The 15,811-nt window shown below is 42.1% G+C and overlaps 1 protein-coding gene across 4 annotated transcripts in view; it reads right to left on the reverse strand.

The window, feature by feature from the left end:
• Window positions 1–15,811, reverse strand: part of MACROD2 (mono-ADP ribosylhydrolase 2) — a 1,527,488-nt gene that overhangs the window by 1,390,363 nt on the left and 121,314 nt on the right. The window lies entirely within an intron of this gene.

Here is a 15,811-nt window from a genome sequence, read left to right on the forward strand (position 1 = left end):
CCACATTTCAAATGAGAAGATATACACCATTGTTTGCCTACATGATCATCTTAATGCTGGGGAAAGGAGTATTGAAAGAAATTCTGAGAGTACAGTGGTCCCTCGACTTACATATTTAATCCATTCCGAACGCACGTTCGGAGGTCGAAATTTTCGTAAGTCGAAGAGCGCACCACGGAAGTCTGGAAACATTCGTAAATTGAGGAAACCGCATCTAAAAATTCGTAGGTCGAGTAAGCTGAATCTAAACCGGCAACTACTTCCGGTCTTTTTTGTCGCTCGTAACTCGAAAACATCGGATGTCGAGTAGTTCGTAGGTCAAGGGATTACTGTATATACTATGAGTGAGATGTACATGGGGAAAGTCTACATTTGTCCTAAGAACAGTTTCTTATCAAAGAGAATGGCATCAGAAGTCAGAGAGGTGAGGAGAAGGAGGTAAGGAGCAGACCTAGGCTGCCATTCAGTATTTGCTTTGCTCCTGAGCTGGGTGTGTGTCCTTGGCAGGGCAAGTGATGGATGGAGCCAGGGACAGTGAGAAGTAGAGCCCCTTGTGGACTGTGCAGGAAGCAGAGCCCATTGTGGGCAGCAGCAGAGGCGGAGGAAGGACTAGGCGAGAGCCTTAGCAATAACTGGCAAAGTGTAGATTTGTGTACACACACACACTCAATTGCCCATCAGCAGAGATACAGAGAAATGGAAAACACCAGCTGCTTTATAGTGCTTAACAGGCCTACAGTATTGAGTGGATTTGTATCTAACACAACAGGATCGAAATACAAGCACAGACAGAGAAAAAGAACCATACAAGCACAAGTAAAGCACAGAGCAGCTATAAAATGCTGCTTCTTTAGAGGGTAAATGCATTCTCAAGTCACTTGTGCAGATCTGCCAGCCTGGTTATTTAAACAAGAAGTTCTGGTAAGAATTGATCTGCCTACTTTCCTTTCAATATAATCTTGGTTGAGAATTACCAACTTCTGCCTCAGACATTCACACATCCATCAACTTGAATTGAGGTGGATGACAAAGGGAGGTGAACTGGACACATAGGAAGGAGAGCTGGCCTTGTGGTAGCAAGCATGAACCAGAGTCCCTTTGCTAAGCTGGGTCTACCCTGATTTGCATTTGTATGGTAGACTACATGTGTGAGCACTGTAAGATATTCCCTTAGGGGTGGGGTTGCTCTGGGAAGATCATCTACATGCAGAAGGTTCCAAGTTCCCTCCTTGACATCTCCAATAGATGAGAGAGACTCCTGCCTGCAATCTTGAAGAAGTTGCTGCCAAGCATGTGTAGGCAATACTGAGCTAGATTGACCAATGGTATGACTCGGTATAACACAGCTTCCTATGTTCCCATTACATCATCACAAACTACACCATTGAGGTTTTCCTGTGTGTCCCTACAGCTGTACTAAATTTGGTCCAAATTGGTTCCCACTTGTTCCTCAAATGTTTGCGTGTCCACCATCCTGAACTGGAGTGGCTGACATAATCACACATTATGCCATTAAGGTGCCCCATATGTCCCTACAAGTGCACCAAATTGAGTTCAAATCAGTTCCACTGCACCTCAAATGTCCACGCATCCACCATCTTGAATTGAGGTGGATGACATCATCACAAGGTGTCCCTATGTGTCACTCACTGCAACTGTACCAAATTTGGTTCAAATCAGTTAGGAGGTCCATAGGTTAGCCCACTTGTGCCTCAAATGTTTACATGTCCACCATCTTGTATCAGAGTATCCCTACATCATGTACATTGTTTTCATATCCCTCCAACCATGAGCCAGTGTGGTACAGTGGTTAGTGTGCTAGACTAGACTGTGAAATCCAAGTTCAAACCATGTGTACCATTCTGGGTTTCCTGGAAGAAGCATAGACTATAAATGTAAAAGTAAATACATTTGTATAAGCCACAAGTAAAGCAAAATACCCACTACAGAAGTGGAGAGCAAATGCATTCTGAAGTTACAAGGACAGCTTTGCCTGCCCATTTCAAAAACACATACCGTGTTTCCCCGAAAATAAGACTGTCTTATATTAATTTTAGCCCCCCAAAATGCACTAGGGCAATTAGCGGTACATCAGAAATTACTGCTAGGTCTTACTTTTGGGGTAGGTCTTACTTTCGGGGAAACAGGGTACATAAACAATAGAAAAATCACAGGTTTTTCTGTTACGCTTGGTGAAGCTATTAACCATTTCCTGTAAATTACAAGGAACACAGGAACATAGGAAGCTGCCATATACGGAGTCAGACCATTGGTCTATCTAGCTCAGTATTGTCTTCACAGACTGGCAGCAGCTTCTCCAAGGTTGCAGGCAGGACTCTCTCTCAGCCCTATCTTGGAGATGCTAGGGAGGGAACTTTGAAACCTTCTGTTCTTCCCAGAGTGGCTCCATCCCTTAAGGGGAATATCTTACAGTGCTCACATGTGGTCTCCCATTCATATGCAACCAGGGCAGACCCTGCTTAGCTAAGGGGACAAGTCATGCTTGCTAACACAAGACCAGCTCTCCTCTCAGACCAAGAAACCATGGGAAGCAAAAAAAGCTTGTGTGGACACTTCCTCCTTACTCCATGTCTGCTGAACTCTCTGCCAACCTTGGGTTCCCACCACTTAGCCTATGTGTCTGTCTTCAGAAGCAACAAAACAATTTAATGGTGGAGTTTTGTTTTTTTTTTAAATGCAAACCGCCTTGGGACGTCTGTAATCAGGCAAGATATAAATGCATTAAACAAAGAGAGAGTAGTTCCTTAATCATCATACATCTCTCTCTCTCTCTCACTCACACACACACACACACACACACACCAAGCTTTGTCATGTACCCTTCTCTCTCTCTTGCCAAGCCTTGCCATCCCTGCTCCCTTTTCTCTCTCTCACCACCCCCAGCAAAAACAAACATTGGAAGATCAGACTTACAACAGCCCAGTGAACTCTCCCAAGCAGAGAGCTTCCTCCAATCCCTCCTCGCTATGCCTGGCCCCGCCCCCCAAAGGGCATTAAAAATGAGTTTTTAACAATATATACAGTTCCTTGTGGCTTCAGGGTCTGATTTTCAACCCGACTGAAAGTAAACAACTTGTGGCCAAATTATAATAAGAACTTAACTGGATGAACTAAATAAGAAGAAAAAATAGCAAGAGCAGCCAGCAGCCTTCCCTTTATTCTTCATAGCTACATCAGACCCAGCAGCAGGAAAAAACTACAAGTACAGAATTGTGAACTTCACCCCTGGACAAATTAGAATGATTAGTATCAACTTGTCAGTGGCTTCCAGAGAAGGCAGGGGCATTTCTGGAATGTTGCCTCTGGCCCTGTAAGAGGGAATTTTTATTTTTCATGTTGTAAAGTATTGCCTCTTTTAAGAAGTGTCGAGGAGGACATGTCCTTCCAATCAACGTTCTCTTTGGCAGAGGGTAATATGGAGGTAGAAATAGGACATATCAAGTGGGTGGGCTACGTCAAAGTCATCACACCTTCTAGTCCTCTTCCCATTCCCCAGGAACAATCTCAGCATCTCTTCCAGTTATGCCCACCAGGTTTGTAGGTACAGCATCAGCCAAAGCAGGATGGGTGGAGAACTTACCCTGATCCATTGGGGAGCAAGCCCCTCACCAGATGCACTGTTTCCCATTCCGATCATTCTGAGTGTTTGAATGTGCTGTTGGGATCATGAGTCAAAGTCCATTAAATGTACCACCCATCCCACTGCTGAACAGTCTACCTGCCCAAGCTGCTTGAGGTGATCTCAAATTTATCATTGAGAACATAGAGTCTTAGGGGACTTTAATGTCCATGCTGAGACCCCCTCGTTTGATGAGCTTATCTCAATTGGTATCTGATCCCACACATGTGGCAGGTCACAAACTCAATCTGGGTTTCTGGAACATCAGCAGGCAGTAGTGCTCCATGGATTGTCCAGGAGGCCTTAATACCATTATCACTGATGGATCACTATCTGGTGAAGGTTGGACCCAGAGTGGACCCAGTATACCACTGCTAGGATGAGGGACCAGTTATAATGGTCCCCCCACACAAGGCTTATGAATCCAAGTATATTCATAATGGCTCTGGGGAATTTTCCTGTGGGGAGATTATGTAATCTGCGTTACATTTTGTGGGTAAAATTGCTCATATCCACACCAACATAGAGACTAGGATTTTTGTAGAAACAGAACTGAATATCATCAATGCACCATTTGCTTGTGTTAGATGGGGCACCTTTCATGGCGTGCTGCCTGAGGGATAGATAGATCAGATAGGGTGCTGCCTATGGAGGGGGATAAGCTGCCTGCCCTTCAGAGTTGGAGGCAGCCAGGAATGATAGATAGATAGATAGGGTATAGGAAAGAATCACCCCCTTTGATAGACCTTAAATTCTGGTTCCCTTACATCCTGAAATGAAAACACAAAGAAAATTCTCTTCACCAGCTGTACTTATCCAATGCAACCTATAACATCCAACTGAAAAACATCACAATTACAGTCCAGAAAAAGTGTCAGAAATAAAAAACAAGAATTACTGAGACTGAAAAAGGATCACCCCCCAATGTCAATATTTTGTTGAACCACCTTTTGCTTTAATAACAGCCTTGAGTCTGTTGGGATACTTCTCTATCAACCTTGCACATCTAGACGGAGCAATATTTGCCCACTCCTCCATACAGAACTGTTCAAGTTCGGTCACATTGGATGGTAGGTGTTGGTGGACTGCTATCCTCCCTGGATCCGGTCGGCCCTCCAAACTGGATGGAAGAGCAAAGAGGAAACTGGTAAGAGAGGTTACCAAGAGGCCAATGGCCACTCTGAAGGAGTTAAAGGACTTCATGGCAAAGAGTGGTTGTTCTGTGCATGTGACAACAATTTCACGAGCGCTCCACAGATGTGGCTTGTTCGGGAGGGTCGCAAGGAGAAAGCCACTTCTCAAGAAAGGCCACATTAAAGCTCGTTTGAGCTTTGCCAGAAGGCACCTTGAAGATTCTGATGCCAAATGGAAAAAGGTCTTATGGTCAGATGAGACCAAGATTGAACGATTTGGCCTCAACACCAAACAGTACACCTGGCGTAAATCCAACGCAGCTCACCATCCACAACACACCATACCTACAGTGAAGCATGGAGGTGGCAGCATCCTGTTGTGGGGGTGTTTCTCTGCCTCAGGGACTGGGGCTCTCGTTAGGGTAGAAGGAAAAATGGATGGGGCAAAATACCATCAGATTCTGGAAGAAAACCTGCTACCCTCTGCCAGACAGTTGAGGATGGGCAGAAGCTTCACCTTTCAACATGACAACGATCCGAAGCACACAGCAAAATTGACCACACAGTGGCTGAAGGAGAAAAAAGTGAACGTCCTCATGTGGCCCAGTCAGAGCCCAGACCTAAATCCCATTGGAAATCTGTGGAGAGATTTGAAGATAGCAGTCCACCAACATCTACCATCCAATGTGACTGAACTTGAACAGTTCTGTATGAAGGAGTGGGCAAATATTGCTCCGTCTAGATGTGCAAGGTTGATAGAGAAGTATCCCAACAGACTCAAGGCTGTTATTAAAGCAAAAGGTGGTTCAACAAAATATTGACATTGGGGGGTGATCCTTTTTCAATCTCAGTAATTCTTGTTTTTTATTTCTGACACTTTTTCTGGACTGTAATTGTGATGTTTTTCAGTTGGATGTTTTAGGTTGCATTGGATAAGTACAGCTGGTGAAGGGAATTTTCTTTGTGTTTTCATTTCAGGATGTAAGGGAACCAGAATTTAAGGTCTATCAAAGGGGGTGATTCTTTCCTATACCCACTGTAGATAGATAGATAGATAGATAGATAGATAGATAGATAGATAGATAGATAGATAGATAGATAGATAGATATTGCAGTAGATGGCAGGAGTCATAAATGCCTCCCTGAATTAGGGTGTAGGCTCCCTTGCTGAAGGAGGCAGTCATTAAGTCACTCCTATAAAAAGTCCTCACTAGAGCCAGGCATCCCCCAAAACTACCAATTTCCAATCTTCTGTTTTGGGGCAAGGTGTTGAAATGTGTAGTGGTGTCCCAGCTCCAGGCAGTCCTGGATGAAACTGATTACTTGGATCCTTTCCAGTCTGGATTCCAGCCCAGATATGGAACCAAACCTGCCTTCGTTGCCTAGTGGCATGACCTATGCTGTGAGATAGATGGGACTGTCACCCGGTTGATTCTCTTGGATCTCTCAGCCATTTCTGATACCATCAACCACAGTATCTTTCTAGGTTGCAATCTGGAGGAACTGTTTTATGATGGTTTTAGTCCCACCTCGAGATCTGTACCCAGAAGATGATGCTACAGATGCCTTTCACACCCCTTGATCACTGGTCCATGTGGTGCCATAGCATTCTATTCCATCTCCCACGCTATTTAATACATTCATGAAAGCACAGCAATGTCATCAGCTCTAACAATAACTTAAATCTGCTGATACCAGGGAGTCAGTTGATATCCTGAACCACTGTCTGGAAACCATTCTGGGTTGGACGGGGACAAAAAAACTGAAACTTAATCCAAATAAGAGGGCAGTGCTCTGGGTCAATAAAAACAGTAATCTAAGCAGTGTGGTAAACCTGGTCTTTGATAGGCTCATACTCCCCCTGAAAGATCAAGTTTGTAGCTTGGAGTCCTACTGGACTCAACACCTCCCTTGAGGCCCAGGCGGCAGTTGTGTCCAGAAGTGCCTTTTACCAGCTTGGCTGGTATGGCAGTTACGACCCTACTTGAGAAACTGAATCTGACCTCAATAACCCATGCATTGGGCCTATCCAGGCTAGATTATTGTAGCTTACTTTATGTAGAATTGCCCTTGAAGACAATTTGGAAGCTCCAGCTGTTCCAGAGCCACTACAAGGATGCCTGTGAGCACTAGTCATTTAATGAGTATTACAGTTATCCTGCTGCAGCTGCCCTGTTTACCAAGTCACTTCCAGGCTAGATTCAAAGTGTTGGTTATGACATGGCTTGGAGTTGGGGTATCTTTCAGATTGCACCCACCCATATGAATCCACCAGAGGCCTTTGTTCATCATCTCAGGCCCTGCTTGTGACTCTGCCATTGGTTAAGATCTGCTTGATCAGGCTAGAAAGGGTACCTTTTCGGTTGTGACCTCTCAGCTTTTGAATGCTCTCTTGGTAGAGCTACGCCATACTCCTTCTATCAACGTTAAGGAACAGCTGAATATTTATCTTTTTAGATTTTATTTGCTGTTCAGATCTAAAACTTTTTGTACATCTGGTCTTAACTTGGTCTTTGTAATTGGATTTTTATCAAGATGTTTTGTTTTATGTTGTACAATTGCTGCACCTAGCAGTATCATGCTGGAGAAAGAAGGATGCAAATATTTTAATTAATAAATAAAATAGGGGAAATTGAGGCCCCCAATACAATGAAACACACCAATAGGCTACCCATCTCAGAAAAGACACCATGGGTAAAGGGGGGAAAGGTTATTTTAAAACATCAAGCCATGAAAGACAGCTGCTTGTTCCTTCACTGTGGGGAGTGAAGACGACTTTTGGTCCCAGTAAGAGGTTTTAAGGGTGGGGTGGTTGAAGAGACTGTGTAACTACCCGTAAGTGGCAGTTATATACATGCTCACTGCTATCTCTACGACTGCCTATCTTAGCTACTAAGAAAGAGCAAATATAACCACCTTTGCATTTTACACAAGCAGCAGGGGAAATTGGTCTTGGCAACCTATTATCCTCTCTTGGCAGCCTTTTTCTTAACAGCCGATACAAATGACCTATTATCAGCCTCTCTGTTCATTTGGGAGATGACTACAAGGACCAATTGCTGCCTGGTCTTGGCACAGTACAGGGAATCCAGGTCAGTCTTTTTTCTAACCGACAATAGCAGAAGAAGCGAGGAGTAGGAACTCATAGCTCAACCTCCTTCCAACATAGCAGTTCACTCCTACAGTGCTACTGCAGAACTACTGCATTTTTCTGCAGCAATATTAGAAAAGGAAACTAGGGCTGCACTTAAGGGATCAGTCAGAACACAGCCCAAGTATTACTGTTCAAGCATTAACTTCTCTCATAACTATCACAATGGGTTTTTTTTGTTTTGTTTTTACAGCATCTACTTTTTTCAATGACCTGTGACAATCATGAAAACTAACTGGTGGGGGACACCTGTAGTGATCAGCCACCCCTTTCCTAAAGAGTTAACCAGAAGTAAACTCTGTCCTGACTGACAGGCTGGTGAACTCCAGGTCAATCAATCAGCACGCCACGTGGGTGAGACCCAGAGAGCTGATGGGAGGAAGAAGTTCTTTGTTAGAGAAGAGAAGAGGAGGACATGTGGCCATGAGAACTGGCTGCAGGAAAAATCTCTGAAGGTCCTGGGAAGCCAGGGAGCTTGAATTCTCAACCAGAGTTTGGTGAGTTTTAAGACAAGGAAGCCAGGGCATTTGCTTCAGGGAGTTTAGTTGAGTGAAAAATTTGTTTTGTTAGACTTTTGGTTTCTGTGTGTGTGTTGCATATTCCTGGTACTTTTAAAACATGCCACCCCAACATCACTCAGGGTGCTTTTTGAAGTAATCTTGTAACCTACTGAGTATTTTTACCTGTAACTAAAAGCTGAGAAAGCCTCAGATGGAAGCAAGCTGTAGTATTTGAATAAAACTATTTTTCTGTTTGTTCTTTTTTTCTTTTCTTTTACAAACCTCTCAGAGTGCATTTTTAACTCAGGAAAAAGCGGGGGCTGAAAAAGGTTTTTCTTCTCTGGTGCAAACATGCCTCAGGCGGTCAACAGCTATCAGTTTTCTCATCATGTGTAAGCTTGCACATGGAAGATTTTGGTACTTTTCCAATAGCAGAAGAGAGAGTTTCCCTCGGATTCCACCTCAAGCCCAGGGTTGTGTGTCTAAACTCTGTCAATAAGCGGATGGTGGTGGCAGCCTTTTGAACCTACCAAAAATTACAGAAATGTTTTAGGAGAAGTCTAGTCATGTAGCTCAGCAGGGATGATTCAGCAATTTTTCTTCCTCTCACGTGAGCTTGTTCTGAGACAAAGGCTTTAATTCGCTACAAAACCATTAACTCTTCAGCTTTCCTACAGTTCAAAAATAATTCGAGTTTATTGATAACGACCTTGTATAAGCTCATAATTGCCAAATTCGCTTTGCATCACACATGGAAGATCTTTCAATCTATAATCTCATTTTGCACCCTATTTTATCACAAGGGATACATACAAAAACAAGAGAACGCTGTATTACAGAAGATTATAAACTAGCCAGAGGGTTTTGTCTGGTGGCTGTTTTCATACAGGCTATTTAAATCAGGTCTGCTTCAGCTCTAAGAATCAATAGCAATCTAGAAACCTGTGCTGGAGTTAGGAGTGTTATCATCCTATTCCCCCAGTACTTTTTTCTTCTTGAAGCTGCTGCAGAAGAGACTCAGCTGGTGGGGGCTACTCTTACACCTGCAACCCAATGAAGCCCCATCTTCTGTCATCTGCTGCCAGATCTTCCTGATGATTATTCACTTCAGGCCTGCCAGCAGCAGCCATCAGAAAATCATTATGTTTTTGTTTTTAGTTGTAAATCAAGGTCATTATAACACAAAGACTTAAATCTCCAGAGGCTTTCTTCATAGCTAGAATGAGCAGCATCCAAACTTTTGTGGAGTGGTCCTAAATCAACAGAAGCTCCTTCCATGAGTGAAAGGAGCATTACAGTCATGCAAGGGGTTCTTGCACAAGTGCAATGCTACTTCCATTAATAGAACAAGCATTCCCTGAAAGGGTGCTAATCCAGATGCTGCCCACTAGTTCCACCCCCATAACGAAGCCTATTGTAGAAATAACAAACCCATATTTTGCCATTACAATTTGTCTAGCATATATGCAATATCCTGAAACAAAATGTTGATAGTGGAACACAGTGATGAGGCAGCTAGTTGTTTAACAGTATTTAAATTGATCTGGGTAATGAAAGTTGTTGTAGTCATTTATAGAGAAGTGAAATCACTGGGGTAAGACTTTCTATAAATTAAAAGTATATTTTATATTATCATAAAACTTTAGTGCGTGCAGCTATATGTAGTCTATGAATCTTGCAACATAAATGATGCATGCTATTTCAGGAAAAAATTATACATTGTCAGTGAATTTCTTGTCAAAATGTGCCAATTGTGGCAGCTTGCCCAAAGCTAAATTCATTGTAATAAAAACTCCTGGACTGGAACATGGTGCCATTTATGTTATTCGCCACCCGAATTGTTTTTGTAGTATATAAACCCAAAGCAAACAGCTGTCAGTTTTAAAACCTCTGAAGAGCTCTGTCGCTAGGCACTGCTAGGCTTTCTTGCTTGGATGCTTTGAAGAACCTGTCAGCTAGGCCCTGGCAACTAGCTGTGGAGGCTGGATCTTAAGCAGCTGAAAGCATTGGATTAGAACAGCTTACATCTTTTGACTTTGTACCGGATCATTGGATTGAAATCACTTTGATAGATGCTTTTGGAGGATTTTGTGTTTTCCTGAAGTCGGCAGAATTATGTGCTACGTTTCTTGCCTTTTAGTTTTGAGCTTACTCTAGCCACCAACTTAAAATGGCATTAAAGCCAGAAAACGTAGACTTACTGTATCAGTAAAAATGCCATTTTTAAAGCCCTTTTAAAAAAAATGAACAAGGTTCAGAATGCTATTACAGAAGTCACACAAAACAAGTATCCCCTTACAAATCAAACTGTATAAAGAACCAATTGTATTCTTCTGTGCCATATGTCTTCTGTATTTAAGGAAGAGCTGGTTAGAAAATAGCTATATTTTGCTTCCACTATTAAAACAAGTTATTCTGACAAGAACAAATCTGCCTACCACTGCTAACTTGGCAAAGAGGCACCTTTTAACGTGGTGATTCTCTTCATTTAGCAGGGGGAGAGTAACTGGCCCTACCCACCCCCAGCACAGTATCTCCAGTGACTGTTGCTGGTGTCTATCTTATGTTTCTTTTTAGATTGTGAGCCCTTTGGGGACAGGGATCCATCTTATTTATTTGTCTGTGTAAATGGCCTTGAGCCATTTTTGGAAGGGCGGTATAGAAATTGAATAAATAAATAATAATAAATACTTTCCTTTCACTATGATCTTAATTGATCATTACCATCCTCACAAGTTAACCCACTTCAGCCTTAAACGTTCACACATATGCCATCTTGAATTGGGCTAAATGGCATCAACTATGCCACTGAGGTGTCGCGATATGTCATTCACTACAACTGTACCAAATCTGGTTCAAATTGAGTAGGAGGTCTGCAAGTTAGGCTACTTGTGCCTCAACCATCCATGCAACCGCCATCTTGAATCAGGGTGGAAGTCATCACCACAAACTATGCCCTTGAACCATCCCTGTGTGTCCCTACAGCTGTAGGGAATTTGGTTCAAATTGGTTAGGTGTTTCACAAGTTAGCCTACTTGCATCTCAAACATTCATGTGTCCACCATCTTGAATTGGGGTGGATGACATCACCACAAACTATGCCGTGGAGGTGCCCTTATGTGACCCTATTAGGGATGTGCAGAATGTTTCAAGCTTGCAAAGTTCCAACTCGAAACAGGCCGTTTTGAGCTCTCAAAATAGAACACTAGGGATGTGCATGGATCCGCAGCAGGCTGCTTCAAAGGCAGCAGTAGTCTCCCTTTAAGAGTGGGCAGAGGCTTGCGTGCGCACGCAGGCAACTTCCGGTCATATCCGGAAGAGGAGGGCAAAGGGGCAGCAGGGAGGTATGCTGCCAGCCCCGATGGGCTTTTTAAAAAACTGACACTGGCAAGAGGAAAGGGGCAGGAGGGGTAAGTGCACCTTCCCCCTGCTCTTAAAGGGAGAACCCCGCTGCCTTCAAGCCAGCGGAACCAGAACATCCCTACAGAACATCCTTCAAATGAAGGGCCTTTTTTCAGCTCAGAACAACCCCATTCCAAGTCATAACGTCCCGAGTGTTCTGGGCACCATTTTGGAGGAATGTTTTTCCCTTGCTGACTGGTTTTGGCACTGGCTTCTTGATTGGCTTATTATTATACAAATCAACTTGATTTGTATGATAACAAACCAACCAGGAGAAGCCAGGAAATGGCAAACCTATTGGAAGCCAGTGCCAAAACCAGTCAGCAAGGGAAAAATACACCTCCAAAATGATGCTTGGAACACTCAGAACTTCCAAGCTTGTTCCATCAGAACAACCGGCTCCACCAGTTGTTCTGACAGAATGTTCTGGACATCTGATTTCCATTCCAAGCTCAGAACAGAATGCAAATCCTGTTCTGTGCACATCCCTAGTCCCTACAACTGTAGCAAATTTCATTCAAATTGGTTAGGTGATTCACAAGTTAGCCCAGTTAAGTTAGCTCAGACGTTCATGCATCCACAATCTTGAATGGAGTGGATGACGTCACCACAAACTACATCGTGGAGGTATCTCTATGTGTCCCTACAACTGTACCCAATTTGGTTCATATTGGTCCAGGCATTTCGAAGTTGATAGTGACAGAGACATGCGCGCGCACACACACACGCACACACACACACACACACACACACACACACACACACACACACACACACACTATGCTAGGTGATCTCATAAGTTTACTTTCCTTAAGGAAAGATACTTGTGGAGGATGGACCTAGGTTTATAATCCTTTGCCTTGCATTCCATTATTGTATTTAACTTATGTATGAGATTTTTATCCGGCTTTATTAAACAATGCATTTAATAAAGGTGGCTTACATCACAAGCTTTTTTAAAAAAAATCTATAAATAGTAAACATACGAGCAAAAGAACAACAGTAAAATTCTTTTTAAAAACCATTTATTTTGTGCAATAAAAAGTATTTAAAGCCAAACAAATACATCCCAACAGTAAAGGCAGTTTACAAAGGTGTCAAACATGTAAAGCCATTAAAGGAGAGTAGGGCAGACTTTGCCCAGTACCTAAGAGACCGTGGCTGACATCCTAACTAAGGAATTGCCAGTGCTCTATGAGATACAATGGCACTGTGGACAGGGATCTACTAATCCAGAACCAACATTCATAGGGTGTGAATTTTGATGACCTTCCCTTCCCCAGAAGCCCGCTGTATCACCTGAAAATGCAATCCCAAGGATCATGCAGCATTCAGGAACATATTCTCTGCCAACACAGAAGACTTCTGACAAGAAGGGATATGGTCAATTCATTCCCCCATGAGTGCTGGCACTGTGTTAATCTGGAACTCATCTGTAGCACCAGCACATCTTAAAGAGCACTGGCACTTCATTGGTCAGGATATCTGCCTGTAAAGAAGGCATCAAGTCCCTGTGTCCAGGGAGCAAGTTCTACAGAATAAGCACCACACCTGAGACGGCCCTTCTTTGGTAGCTACCTGCCTAACAAGGGGGGACCCAAAGGAGGGCCTCTGAAGCACATCTTGAGACTGACAGTTTCATGTAAGAAAAAGAAGTCTCCTTTGATACCCTGATCCCAATCCATTTAGGCCCAAAAATCTATACATTTAAGACCAAAAGTTAAGGCGATCTCATTTTGGCTCAAGCACCACAAAACTGGGAAATTGGAACTTAAAGCTGATGCCTTAACAGACATGCCATGTAATCAGTAAAGATGTTGTACAGTGTCACAAATTGTGCTCACTTACAACCTGTCCTCCATGCACCCATACTTTTCCTTGGTCTTTGAGACCCAAATCAAGATGGAGAGGATGGAGTGCCTTTTCATGTTAAAATAGCTTATTCTATCAATGTAAATTTTTGTACAAGCTGCCATTTTGCAATCTGTTCCACTTCTATAAGCTGCTATTTTGTGACTGACTCTGCATTCCCAAACTGCTGTTTTGTGCTGGTACCTCCCAAGGCTCTAGCAAAAATAAATACATAAATAAAAATGCAAGGAAGAGCTTCCAGCAGTCTTAAGTCTGCCTACCCCTATTCTAATCTGTGCCATTCTAAGACAACATACTCATTCATTAAAGTATGCATTAATGTGTTATATTTATGCTTCTTCCCTTGCATTTATTACCAATCTTATACACATACCATACATTTTAATACAAGAAGTTGGATGAGTCATTTTCTTTTGTTCTCCAAATCCTTAATGTCTAAATGATGTATAAGGTAATAATATCTGTAATGGGCAACCACTGCAAACAGAAAAGCGAGACTGACACTTTTAACCAAGTTGTAGACTCTTAATCACTACATGAACAGCAACTTCTTTGGAAAGATGCAACAGAGGCTTTACGCATCCACTTTTTAAAAAAAAAACACAGTGAAAATCAGTTCTTTTTCTTACACAGTGCGTTTACAATCCTCCATTTATTTTTCAGTACTTACTTATATCTACATCTTACCCGGCAGCTGAAGAGCTAAGTTAAGTCTAAGTTGCGTTGAATACCCAGTGAAATTTTTGACCCTACAAATACTCGTGCCATTTCTCCATAGTCCAAAAGCAGTTTCCCATGCAGCTTGGGCAGCTGGTATTCAGGAAATACATATTTAAAAGCCTTGCTGAGCATACAGGAAAGATATAACTAAAACATGCCTAATTATTTATTTTAGGGTGTTCTGGGGTCTGAACTCATGGAGCAGAGTGGGGAGAGATCAGAATACCAATAGAGTGTTGCTCTTTGTTGCTTAGACCTATTTTAATGAAATGTTATTGATCATTTTTCACCAACCTTATTATAGTATATAGATATATTGCATTGATTTGGATTTATTATATTTAATATTGTCTTGACAGTTTTTAACCATATATTTTTATTACCATTATATTAAATCATCAGTATATAGTATTTGGATCCTTTCTTGAGGTCTTGATATTGTCAAATTAAAATAGGGTTTTGTTTTCTGTTTATTATTTGCACATATAATCCCCTTGCCCCATGTCAGATGAATCACCAATGCTAAATGGTGCAAACGAGTCCATCTAAGTATAGAAAACACTGAGTGAAAATAAATGGAGCTAAAAACTTTATTTTCTACATTAATGCTTTTAAAAGTTAATGCACCTTCTAAACAACGCTTGAAAGGACCTAATTTACAATATTGACATACTTAAAGCTTTGGGGCAGTCTTGATTAATACCCCTTATGGGTGCTTTATGGGAATACTTCTGTCCTCACAGTGCCTCTGCATGCATTTGGAGAATACATCAATCATCTGTTAGTCCTCCTTCTTTAATTATATGCCTGCCTAGAGGCAATGTTTATTGACACAGATAAGGCTTCACAGAGCAAAACGCTTTTTCTATTTTCTCTATTTCTGCTTCTAGCTAGTAGGAAAACATTGCTGCAAGTGTCCTTCACTCAGATGAGTGAACGTCACTTCACTAAATCAAGCTGCTGAGCCAGTGAGACCTACAACTGAAGACAAATGCTAATCTGTACTAGCAAAATGTAATTTATGCTACATCCGTTTAATCAAACTAGATTTCTAAAGTAAATAATTTTTAACAGGAGCTATGGAATTTGAAGCAACTCAGGCTCTCTTAGTTTTATATTTAAAAAATGTTTCTGACCCCACATAATTTTATTATTATTTTATATTTTTATACCACCTTTTGTCCTAAATCCCCATGACAGTGAATAAGAAGTTTAAAAAAATCATCATAAAACATCAATTTAAAACATCTTCAAGACACAGCTGCAACCCAAGAAGGCAGCTAAGGGCAACTCATTGGCCAAAACCGGATAAAGAGGGCAGTCTTCAGTCTCCCATGAAAAACTGGGAGAGAGGGAGCCATGAGGATCTCATCTGAGAGAGCGTTCTATAGCC

Source organism: Hemicordylus capensis, chromosome 1 (genome assembly GCF_027244095.1).
Source record: "Hemicordylus capensis ecotype Gifberg chromosome 1, rHemCap1.1.pri, whole genome shotgun sequence".
NCBI classification, from domain to species: domain Eukaryota; kingdom Metazoa; phylum Chordata; class Lepidosauria; order Squamata; family Cordylidae; genus Hemicordylus; species Hemicordylus capensis.